We start from the raw sequence: 13,010 nt of genomic DNA on the forward strand, positions 1-13,010 counted from the left end.
GGTTCACTTTTTTGTCAATATGCACCATTGACATTACTATTCATTCATTCACTGGACGAATTCAAAGCCGATATGGCATGAGAAATCTTTTTCTGCTGCTGCTCAGCTTTGAACCCCAGACCTCGCAGTCATAGAGCTACTACTCTATCCACTGACCCACTCGAGGAGTTTTAAGAATATAATAAATGATTTACCCTTAATATTCCAATTTCAAAGCAAAATTTTTGAAGAAAAATCCTGACTGCGATAAGAAATTAGAGAAGTTAAGCCACATGGCTAAGCCTTAAGTATGAAGTCCGTATAAGGGTCCCGGATTCAAATCCTTTTCATAATCCAGACACTTTCTGGCGTCAAAGGTGTTCAAATCGCGTACAGTAAGCTCCATTACACCTAAATTCACAGAAAGTAGGACTGACAACTCATTCTTGTAATATAAGACTAATAACCCTTTTTTTAGAACTCTCCATTGCATGAAAGCTCAGTTCCTCTATAATATTCCATCATTATTAAACTTTTTGGTATTTAACTTTATTTCTATATGAAAGCCCTGTTAGGGTTCTACTTTGTCATTTTAACTCTCTATCACTTAAGAGTCACTCCAGGGTACCATCACAAAAATCACATTTACTGCTACAATAATACAGGCTTATGACCTAATACGAGCTTCAGACCTAAGGTTTAGCTATCTGGCTTAACTCTTCTAATTCCTCATCAAACCTGATTTTTTAGGAAATTGTTGTTTAGGATTGAATAATACTATTCAACAAATTGACAACTTTTTTTGGCATACGGAACTCACATAGTATGTTAGGTAGAGTCGAGTCTCCTGATCAAGAATCTGTTCTTGGTTTTGCTCCTATACGTCACTTTCTTTATTTATTTTTTTGCTGTTTTGTCTCATATTATAAATTATTCCTCCGGTTCTAATGTACAGAACTTAATAAATGGACATCCGTTGGAAAGGTAAGTAGTTGTACTTCAACTTGAAAATGATGTGATATTTAAAAAAATCTTTGTGGTCAGAAAAACAAAGAAAGCAAATCTTCAAAAATCATATGAACTAAACTAAACTAAATATTATGTTAGTTATATTCCGGATAAGTATGTTATGTTATTATGTTAAGATTGGATTATTAAGGGCAAATGATCAATTACGTCCTCAAAAACCAATAATATTTATTACTATTTAGGATTATGAGACCTTCGGGAACTGGGATAAACCTCTTGTCTGAAAACCGCGTAAGAGATTTTTTTATATAAAAGTGCTATACTAGTGCCCTCGATCATAGTTTTATTGACATCTTCTGAAGGTTTGGACTAATTTTGATTCTTCGTTTCATTACTATTTCCAGTTTTATGTGACAGGCCAGAGAAAAGTTGGATAAAAATTGTTGTGTAAAAGAATCTCATTTATAATTTCCAAAAAATACCGATTTATAGTAATTTGAGTAAAATAGATTTATTTTTTAATCAAAGTTATGTCGTTCTACTTTGTAAATTTTAATTTAAAAAAACTAAAAATGTGAATTTGAAAAGCGAAAACGGTTTCAAATTTGTTTTGAAACCCCTAAACTAAAAGAGATAAAGAAGTATGGATGGAATTTTTTAGTTTATTGGACAATAAGGCTAGAAAAAATGATCTCACTACTTTTCTCGCATATTTAAAAATTGGACTTTAAGAGGGTTAATAAATTTATCCTCAGTAATACCCTAAACAATGGCTTAGTGGGAATGTAGTTTAAATAATATTTTGATTATAATTATGTTAAGTAGTCTCTCAGACAATACCATTCGATATGACCAAGCAGTTCTTTTTCTTAAATTTTACTGAATTGCTTCAAGATATCATTAGGGTAAAATGGTACAATTTGGACAGGACTTTTTGTCTTGATAAATTTAGTACTTCATTTTTATTTGTATATTTTTAATGCTTTAGTTTTATAATTTGGTTCCTTGTACTTAAAAACAAATTTTGTACTGTATTCATCAAGAAAAAAGCCATGTCCAACTTGTATCGGCGAATTGTCCAACTTGTAACACTAATTCCAAATTATATCACTTTACCCTAGAACACTCCTGAAAAAACTTACTTATTTACTACGATGTATTATCTCTTCTGAGAATGATTCTGGTGCGATAATTGAACATGGCCTCTACGCCATGTTCAATTTATATTAAAAGTTTTACATTAAAATACATAATACATACATAAGTCATAGTCAATTAGTGAAAATTTTTGTAAAAGTCATAAACAAATAGGGGAAGATACTTTGGCTACTTTGAGTTGTGAGGCTACATTGATAAACCTACGACATTTTCACATATTTCTAAAAGAAGCTGGGCCTTGGCATAATTTAAATGAGAACCACAATTATTTGGTCTATCTAAATTAAAATATGTTAAAGCCCAGCTTTAGAAATATGCGAAAAAGTTGTATATCAATGTAGCCCCACAACTCAAAGTAGCCGTACTTCCCCTTATCAATATCGATAAGTTTTTTATGTAGCTTAAATCTCTCCGAAGAGGGTCTAAATTGTTTGATTTCTTTTGAGAGACCTCAATGGATTAATTTTTACTTACTGACACTGACAACCCTTTTCTCCGAAAGAGGGCACTGTTTTCTCCCACAAGTGGCGCTGACAACAATTTCCGCTCAAATTTTCAAGCAAATATACTTTGTCTAAATAAACCCATATCCATAAACCTAAGAAAAATTATCGTAATCATTTTTTTGTGATTGGAATCGTCATAATAATACTAGGTACCACCAAATGATACTTGTTCCAATTTCTTTAGGTACCACTGTATGAATGATGTGTGAAATGCATCCAGTAAGGCATTAGATGTATCCAAGAGGAGAGTATACGAAAATTTTTAGGGACGTATGCAATTGGCATTTTAAATACAACGTTAATTGCTTTATTATCTAAAGTGATCAATCATTCTCGCGGAGTGAATTGAGAGAGAAGAAAAGGAAGTAAAAGATCAAAATTGTATTTCGTGTAGCGAAAATTATGTTCATTATAATGAATGCTATAGCATATAATAAAAGTTTAATGGAATTTTGAGTCAGTGACCGATTACATTTTGAACTTGGATTATTATTCTTCGTCTTCTGAAAGGCTCAATCTACTCTCTTGATCACCATCCTCATATGAGTATGTGTGTTACATGGCAATGCCATCGCAATCTTCTTCGTTGCATTTCTTTGAGCCAATAGAAGGCATCAGATATTTAAACTTTGAGCCACAACGAAAAATATTATATACCTATTCTGCATTTCTATGGAATTCCTACTGCTCCCGTGACTTTTTGTGTGACTCGAGATCATGATGATGTATTAGAAAAATTCATCAATTTATCTGCACAGCGAATAGAGGTGAGATTGAGTATGGCAAAAAAGCTTTTAGAATTAGAGAGGCATGCATCAGGTTTTAGATGCCAACATGAATTGAGAATTATTCATCAGTTTGTGAAAGGTGGTAAAATTCTATTAGGATGACATGGGTAAAAGGAATAAAATTTCTATTGTAAGATTGCGTTACCTTTCTAACCTCAAAATCCCAATCACTTTATTAACGGACAACTCAGACAAACGGACAATCCCGTCAATACTTTTGAGAATGAAAGAACTTTTTTTTTCCCAATGACCATTTCATTCGGAATAATGTGGCATTTTGAAGCTTTTCTAAAAAAAAAATAAATAAATAAAAGTAAAATAAAATAACACCCAATTTCCGAATGGATTTTCCCCAACTTTCAGTCCGCTTTTCAATTTCAAACTAACTTCTAACTACAAGTTAAAACAATAGCTTTGTGAATATTCTCGCATAGAATTTTTCAGCATTTATTTTTTTTCCGCGAAGAGATAGGTAATGTCGATAAACATTTCATTGTGCCCGAACGCTGGTTTATTTCAATATGTGGACGTCATGTAGATGAATTGTGCAAGGAAAAATTGAAATTTTCCAAACAATCCCAAATAGCAATGAGTAAATATTGTCCGAACTAGTAAATTGTAAAATGTAAAGCGCAAACAGCTGCGAGTTCATTTACGTTCGTGTTTCAAATGCTTTGCTGCGGCTTTAGATGCTTTGCTGTCGCATTGGTTTAGTCAAATACCTAGCAAAAAAAAAATGAGAACCTGCGAAAATGGACAAATATAGAATGTCACTATCTATGTACACGATGGGAGAGCAAAATTGTGCTTGGTTGACATTTTTTTCCATGCATCTCTTTTGTTCTTTCGTAGAGTTGTTGAAACTCGAATAAACGCGCGAAATGGTCGGCCCTTTTGTTCTCAGTAAAATAGCGAAAAATGCAATAAAGTAGTCTCTAACAAGACACCATTTAAGATAACACTCACTCAGTGACACAGTTTAATTGGGAAAAGCAAAATAAATATTTAGGGAGAGAGATAGGATTTTAAGTCACAAAGCCTTTATGGCACTGACTGGTAGAACGTTTTAGATTATAAAAATTTCATGAAATCTAAATTCTCATCCCTTTCCCTCTCAAACTTTATACATATATCTATCCTACTCTTTCATATTGTTCTTCTTCTTCTTTTGAACGTCATAACATAACAGATCCAAATAAGATTAATCTAATTTTGACGGACAAGGAGTGGAACAAACTTATGCCCTAGGCAGACTTACGACTTAAGTTGAGAGACGGCTGAGTGGAAAATTGATGGAAAATTAGCTGTACCATTATAACGAATATAATTGCGCTTAGCCGTCTCTCAGCTAATCCTCAGGTCTGTCGAGGCCTTATGTCCTCTACACATTGGGAGCAATTTTCGTCAAAAATTGCTTTTTTGAAGGAAATTGCCTGCAGTGTTGTAGGTGGAAACGTAAAATTTCTGTCAAAAAAGCAATTTTTGACGAAAATTACTTCCAATGTGTAGAGACCTTTACACAAAATTAGACTGAAGAAAGAGTCACTACAACTTAGGTTACAACGATTATTTTCAGATATATTGTAAGGTTGTCCAAATTGACACTTGTACCATGTTAGGGAAGTCTTTCAGGCTTCGCACATACTCTGGGTTTAAGCCCTTCATATTTTTCCCATATTCCTTTAATGAATCTAATCTATTTTTTAGGAAGTGTATCATTTAAGACCAGTTATTTAAATACATTGCCATAGCTAGGGAGATTCAGTAAAGGAATACGGAAATTATGAAAAGTTCGAAGCCAGAGTATATGCGAAGCCTGAAAGCCCACCCCTATACTTGAAGCAAAAATCACTTCCGTTCGAAATACGATAAAGTATCTCGAATTGTGTGTTATATGTGCTAATGGAGAGTTATGGTGCTGTTCAAATGAAAAATGGACATATGTTTTTTAGTACTTTACTGTTCTTAAGTGCTTCTGCATTACCGACTTTTCTTTGGGTTGGTTTCTATCGCGACTGGTTCCTCCCAGTTTTCGCCGTATTCTGAAATTACCAAAGAGTCGTGATAGGAACCAATACAAAGAAAGGTCGATTATGTAGAAGCACTTGAGAATAACAATGTGCTAAAAAAAACATGGTCATATTTCATTGGAATAGCATCATTAGACATGTAGCAATACAAGTCATTTCTGTTATAAAGTTCCTAAAGTTCTATCGTCAAATACGGGCGCTACTTCTAAATTAGATATAGTTTTCTAAAATCTTTGGATAGAACCAAAGTTAAAAGACCGGAATTTTGAAAGCTTTCAGAACATGTTAAGCTTCCCTTAAGCGATCTTCGGGCTAAAAGTTAAGCCTGATTCTCGAAGATTTCAAAATCCTAAATACTAAGCAATTCCCTTGGTGTTTTTTAAGAATATAATGCATCATTCACCCTTAATATTAAATTCTCAATAATTTTCAATTTTCCAAGAAATTTTCACTGTCTGAGAGAGAACTTAAGCCATATAGCTTAGCATTAGGTATGAAGCCCGTGTTAAATAGGAATTTAATAATTCTTTTTCGAACTAGTAAAAATTTACAGGATAAAGATGATCGTTAAAAATTTTACTTTTTTTCCTCAAATTTTATTTAAAATGAAAGAAAATATTTTATTATAAAAAAGGTGGCAAAGCATCCCAAGCTTTGCGAAATGCTCGAACTCGTGACTTGGATGCTATACTTCAAAAGTACTTTTGTATAATTTACTATTACCGATTCACAGACGATTCCGACTGATTCCTAAATCACTCCAAATATTCCTAAAAGTAGCTGAAAATTAATAAAATTGATTTCGGATAAAAGTTACTTATCCGATGGTAACGGCCGGCTTCAAAATTCTACCAAAATACAACCCCTTAATTAGGAAGTAAGGCGTCGAAAAATTTATATAAATCAAAGTCTAGGGATTATAATACTGCTCTCTTTGTGGAGGTTCACTGGTAAAATTTTGTAGAAAACAGTATTTTTCAGTTTTTTCTTGATCATCCTAAAAATCGTTCATTCATTAGTTTCACATAAAAAGATCTCAAATATTTCTTTAAAATTTTTAAGTCAAAAAATTGGACCTTTTCATCGACGATGATCGTATTTGTATTTTTTTACTATTTGTTAACTTTGTTTCTGTATTTATTTAATTTATTTTTTTTTAATATTTAAAAATAATTAAAAACAGAAAATAGACAAACAATAAATACAACAGTGAGCGGTGCAATGGGACTGATTAATGCTCTGGACACACCAACGACTTAATCTTAGAGACGGCTTAGCGTAATTATAGTCAGAATAATGATTTGACTACCTTTCCATCAGTTTCCCACTAATCCGTCTCTCGGCTTAAGCCGTAAGTTTGTCTAAGGCATGGTCTGTTGTAACTCAATATACGCTATCATTCACAATGTTTTACAAATATTGAAATTGAATTAACCGCCGATTTAACAATACTTTTCCACATTCTGTTTGGAAGAACATGATTTTGACAAACTTTTCTTGTTAATTTGACAAAGCTTTTTTTCGAAATTCCAAGGACAGTGCAGCAGAGTCGAAAGCTTTGGCGAACAATATTGTGGGTTCCTTAATCCAGAAAAGATTAGCACCCCTAATGTATCCGGAAGAAGTTGTCTCTCTGTTAAGGTTCTAAATGACACGCATAAAAAGGAGTAACAAGAACTTTCATTTTGAATAAAGAATATTAGGTACCAAACTTAGGGTTTTGGGGCCTATATGAGCGATGTCCGATATTTGATGCAGTACCCATAATTTTGTGATACAAAACTCTTTTTTGAGCTTTATATTGACCTTGGTGCTGAACATAGGTCAATGTAACAGGTTCATGAATATATCTGAAAGCCTGAAAGCTTTTGTTGTTCTTAAATCAACATCACTGCAGCTCTTATATATATATTTTTTTTAAATTGCACTTAATTCCCAATAGAGTTGTAGTGCCCCTCTATTTCCTAATACGCACTACGCAATAATTCAAAAACGTATTGTACACTTGTGTACTTGAGGAAAGTTCCCACTTGAGCTTTCATTTCTATTTCACATCAATTGAAAAATTGTACCTGAAGTTGCTACCCCTATTCAATTCGAAACTGGATTAATATTTTGTGGGTATAAATATTAAATCATCACGACTTGAACATGTAATACCTGAGGTTTTTTTTTTCTTCACCTCCACACCATTGGCATACAAACATCCAAATGTGTGTAGTATTTTGCACCAACATATCATCCCACAAACGACGCTTCATACCTATATTTATTCGCATATAAGTTAAAACGATGTAAATAACTTTTCAACATTTTGTGCAGTTTGAAAACGGGAATTGGTGAAGGGTTTACGCACCAGAAACTCATTTGTGTATACTCGGGTTCTCTCTGAAATTATTGATTACCATATAAACATTTTGCAAAGGGGTTGAATTTGAAAGTTCATTACCCTCCCAAGTGATGAGGAATATTGTACGTGGTGGCCCAAACCTGGTGCAATCCCCCCAACTTATCATCGATTCATCCCAGTTTCATTCTTGACCTATACCACCTCTTGCATTGACTTTAGTTCGATTTCACTTAGATGCCCATCATATTGTATGTACAGCACATATGTGTGGCATTTTGAAATTCATTCCCCAAATTGATTCATAAATACTGGGTGAGATTTCAATTAAAGGAGATGATAATAATATGGAATGTCGCCACATATGTACACCCAATCTATTCACTTCGGTTTTGGCTCTTAGTAAGGGGGGTTTGTTGTGAGGACAAGTCCCATCCATGTGCATGTTTGTATTCAGGAGGCACCTTTCTGCTTACCTTCCAATTGACAATCTCTTAATTAAGTTCCATCAAATCTAATTACTTCTTCAAAGGACCACACCCTCCATGACATTGGCTTATATATCATAAGAGGCATATCAATCAGCCCAATTATATATTCATACATGTATTTGTATATTGTGGGAACGCATATATCCTCATCCCATTCCCCAGGAGAGGAACACACCAGAGTCAATTCAAAAATGCACAGCAGATACTCAAGGAACTCTAAATAATCAATTAGGACTTTGTTCTCCCATGTTCTATTATTATCACGCATATTGGGTGCAGGGGGATGAAACAAAACATTGAAGCACCTTTCACCCCATCTATCCATTCTTGGAATATGGATTCAATGGATTTGTGGATATATCTGTGAAGACATACTTTCCCAGGAAGGGTGATGGAACCCTCCAATGTTGACACAGTATATATAGTGCCAAGATTTTTTTTTCCATTCAATTGCAGGAGAAAATGTAGTTCACAAGAGTTTTCCGGGATAAAGTCATTACGGACAGTGAAACAGAGAAAATTTTAACGAGTTTATACGCATAATGATGCATTCGACAGATTTTCAGTATCTTATCACGGTTTCTGTTAAAATTTTGTGTTGATGTTAACGATCAAACAATTCAAAATGAAATGTAAGGGCAATGTTACAATGTTGTAAAATCTAAATTCATCCACTCACAAATATTTTGTAATACAGTAAGCTTCTATTAATATAAATACATTTGGGTTTTCTGATTTATTCTTATGAAAAAGTTGTCTCAGGTTCTTAGCCCACATAGGGTAAGTGTGCCAAATTCCGGCCAGCTTGCAATTTCGGCCACCGTTTTTGTTCCTCAAATTTCCATGAATTTTTAGTTTTTACATACTCTAGAGATTATACAATGCAGAAGAATAACAAAAAATGTAGCAACGACAAACGAGATGACGTGAAAAAGATATTGGAAGAATTTCCGAAGGGCAAGGAACTATGAGAATGAAGGTGGCCGAAATAGGGTACCAAAGCTATGTCTATATTTTTATTCATTTTAAAATATATTAGGAATGATTTTAGAGTAAATAAAGACAGTGAACTCTTTACAAGGTTCCAAGCAACACTCTTCCAGAAGAAAGAATAAAAAAAATCAATTTGTATTTAAAATATTACATTTCAAACTTGAGACTTTGACGCTTGCATGCAACTATGCCGAAATTTGGCACACTTACCCTACTACAAAAGCAATTTAAAAGTCTAGGGGAAAGTACTCTCCCATTGAACGTTCATGCCTTCGAATAATGTGAATTTTCTTTTATTTTTCCCAGAGACTTATACACAATTATCACTTAATTATCAATAATTGATGATAAGCTAACTAATATTTAATAAAAATATGTAAATCTCTTGGGAAAAATAAAAGAATATTCATATTATTCGAAAGCATAAACGTTCGAAGGTAGGGTACCTTCCCCTAACATTAATTTGGAATTTTACAGATTTTTTAATGGTTTTTGAAAATTCTATGCTCTAACATTACTGGAGTCATATTGCAATTAAATAGTAAAAGAATACAAAATTCGCGAGAAAAAATTAATTTTAATCTATAAAAAAATATGTAGAGGAAACTGGGGCACCACCGAACATGGGGTGACGTCGAACACTGCGCTTTTTATTTATAAACAACTTGCATTACACTTTACATTACTTGCATTACATTTACATTACATTACTTGCATTACTTGCATTTATTCAATGGACAAACGTCCTTGTATCTATGAATTCATACAGGTCTCGTCTTTTGAAGTCTAATATCTAATTAAGAAATCGCAGTGTTTGGTGCTACCCCGTGTTCGATGGTGTCCCAGTTTCTCCTAACTTAATCAGTTAAAAACTAAATGGTAGGGTACAGTGATATAATTTGGAATTAGTGTTACAAGTTGGACAATTCGCCGGTGCAAGTTCTACATGGCTTTTTTCTTGATAAATACAGTACAAAATTTGTTTTGAAGCACAAGGAAGCAAGCATTAAAAATATACAAATAAAAATGAAGTACTAAATTTATAAAGAAAAAAGCCCTGTCCAAATTGTATCATTGTCCAACTTGTAACACTGTCCAACTTGTACCACTTTACCCTAATCTGAAATCTCTTTCAATCGAACTAAAAATTACAGTAAGGCTTAAAACTTTTTAATTTTCTCTTTATTAAAATCTTTTTTTTCTCGCATTTAGAATTTTTGATATAGAGTGGCGGCATTACTTATGGCCTGTCTTTACTTATGGTCTAGGCGCAATTTTTTCCACAGAATTCTTCCGAAAACCAAAAAAAAATGTGATGTGTTATCGTAACACATCAAATATTTTGAATTTTTAGGTTATTCGAAATCATTTTATGACATTTTAAATTTTTTTACGAGGAGGAAATAAAGGAAATGCAGGCTACACGTAATGCTGTAACCCTACTTTTTCTTACAGAATTACTGCCCAATCAGATGTAGCCATTAATGAAAATAATTATAAATATATGAATTATGCGGTATTTACTTTTATTTCTGATCCTTATCAAAGAAATTGCGATCTGCCTCTATTTTAAAAATTTCAAAATAAAATTGTTATGGTAGAGATAACATGCTTGTTCGTTGTTCTAAACCAATTGATATTTGAAATTTACATCAGAAAATTTTAAACTTAAAAAATATTAGAATACACTTAACTTGGCATTTGAAGCTTTTGAGGTGGGTTGAAAGCCATTATTTTGATGATTTTAAAAATTAGGAGTATTTTAATTTAGAGCCACAGATTTAGCACATCCATGTTCTAAACTAATCGATAGATGAAACAAGTAACTAGAACAATTTTTCATATTGTGTTCTTTGTTATTTCTAATGGAAAAAATAGAATTTTAAGAATTTCATAATTTTAGTTATAGTAGCCACTACCATTAGGCGCACTCAAGTACTAAATTTATTCTCAGTTGACATTTGCAATCGTAAACCAAAATTAAGAATGGTAAATTAAAAATTTATCTCATGATTGTGTTATTTCAACGCAAAAAACACTGTATAGTCCTTTTTTATAACTTCTCTATTTCCCCCTTTTACAAGGTTTCAGATAATTGTTTTATATTAAATTGTAGCAGGTATTCTCAAAAAATGTATTGTTTATCTGGATAAAAAATATTGATCTTAAAAATTCCATAAATCTATTTAGAGAAAAGCTAAATAAATTCATAGCGTTCATAACACATATTCTAAATTGCATTTACTAATTTTGTTTTTTTTTGTTGACAGTAAATTTATATTTCCAAATTTATAAAGATGCTGATCGTTTAGCACATTCATGTACTAAAAAGGCTAAAAATTGAAGTAATTTGTCAGTTGTATCCTTGGTTATATCGGCCGTTGTCTTACCCGCATTTCTTTTGTTTCAGAATTTCACACAACAGCCGACATCTGTATCGTAGCTTGCACTAAATTCAGATACAAAACAAACGCAGATACGATAATAATTATCGCCTACATCGACCGTTATTATTAATAAAAAAAATGTTTTAGTTGTTATTTTTAGTGGTAAACTCAATACGTTATCCGCTTTAACGATTTTTCATAAATATTTGACGTCAAAAGAGTATTTATGTCTCAAAGTGATTTAGTACAGATATGTTCTAAAAAGATTTTGTTGTATATTAACATTTTTTCAAAGTACATTTAATGTAATTGCTTTATTTAAAATATATTTTCATAATTGTAATAACTCTTAAACCTTTTACAACCTTTAATTTGGTGATCAATTAGATAAAAAATTATATTTGAATAATCATTTTTTCTTAAAAAGCTATCGAAATGTTAATATGGCATTGTTTGATAAAAGTGAGGAAATATTACCAACTATACTTCAATATTTGATGGCGAAGAGTAAAGTATATAATCTCAGAGTAATTTATTACAGGCATGTTCTAAAAATATTAAGGGAGAACCTTTACAGCTTCGTACGGAAAATGCCCAAATTTCAAGATTTTTTGCTAAATGCTAAAAGAATCTCTTCCTTATTAGATTCGTTATCCCGCCTCACAAATTCATGGAAATCCTTGGATTTTCCTTTACAGGAAACTGAAAATTAACGGAAATTTTTACGAAGCTGCACCTGTTTGCTCAGCTACGTACAAAATTTGTATAGCAACGTACGCTTAATTTTCAATGTAAACACTACACTCTTATCTAGAATATTTATCTACCTGTTTTAAAGTGTTTGTATGAGGTATCATGCGTTTTAAAATCACTTTTGTTGCTATTTTTCTAAGACATATTTTTTTGACATGTGGAAAATCATTTTTACTGTCGGTGCAGCCAGCCAAATTTAAAGAGAAAAGTAGGAAATTGAATTTAAAATCAAGAAAAATTGGATCCGAAATACTAAAGATGCACCGATTTGGCGGTGAAAGAATTACACTTACATTAAGCAGATTTACTCCTATTTTAGGATAATATGTTCTTCCGGTGAGCGTCGGTGTATTGGGTGCAATCCAAAAGTAAAACACACAATTGACCAGAGCTTTCGACACCTATCGTGTCTTCTTCAGTGATTCTTCGTTTGTCTTTTCTTTGGATATTTAGTCAAGTTTTGGTCTAATTTTTACCACATCATATTCTTGAAATTAAGTAGGAGCGAATTCTTTTCCTTGTTTGTTGCACAATATACGGCTTGGGCTTGGTACCATTTGGAATATGATGTGGCAGAACTTTTCTGCAAAATTAGTTTTTTCGGTTTTC

The sequence above is a fragment of the Phlebotomus papatasi genome, chromosome 1, assembly GCF_024763615.1.
Source record: "Phlebotomus papatasi isolate M1 chromosome 1, Ppap_2.1, whole genome shotgun sequence".
Taxonomy (NCBI): Eukaryota; Metazoa; Arthropoda; class Insecta; order Diptera; family Psychodidae; genus Phlebotomus; species Phlebotomus papatasi.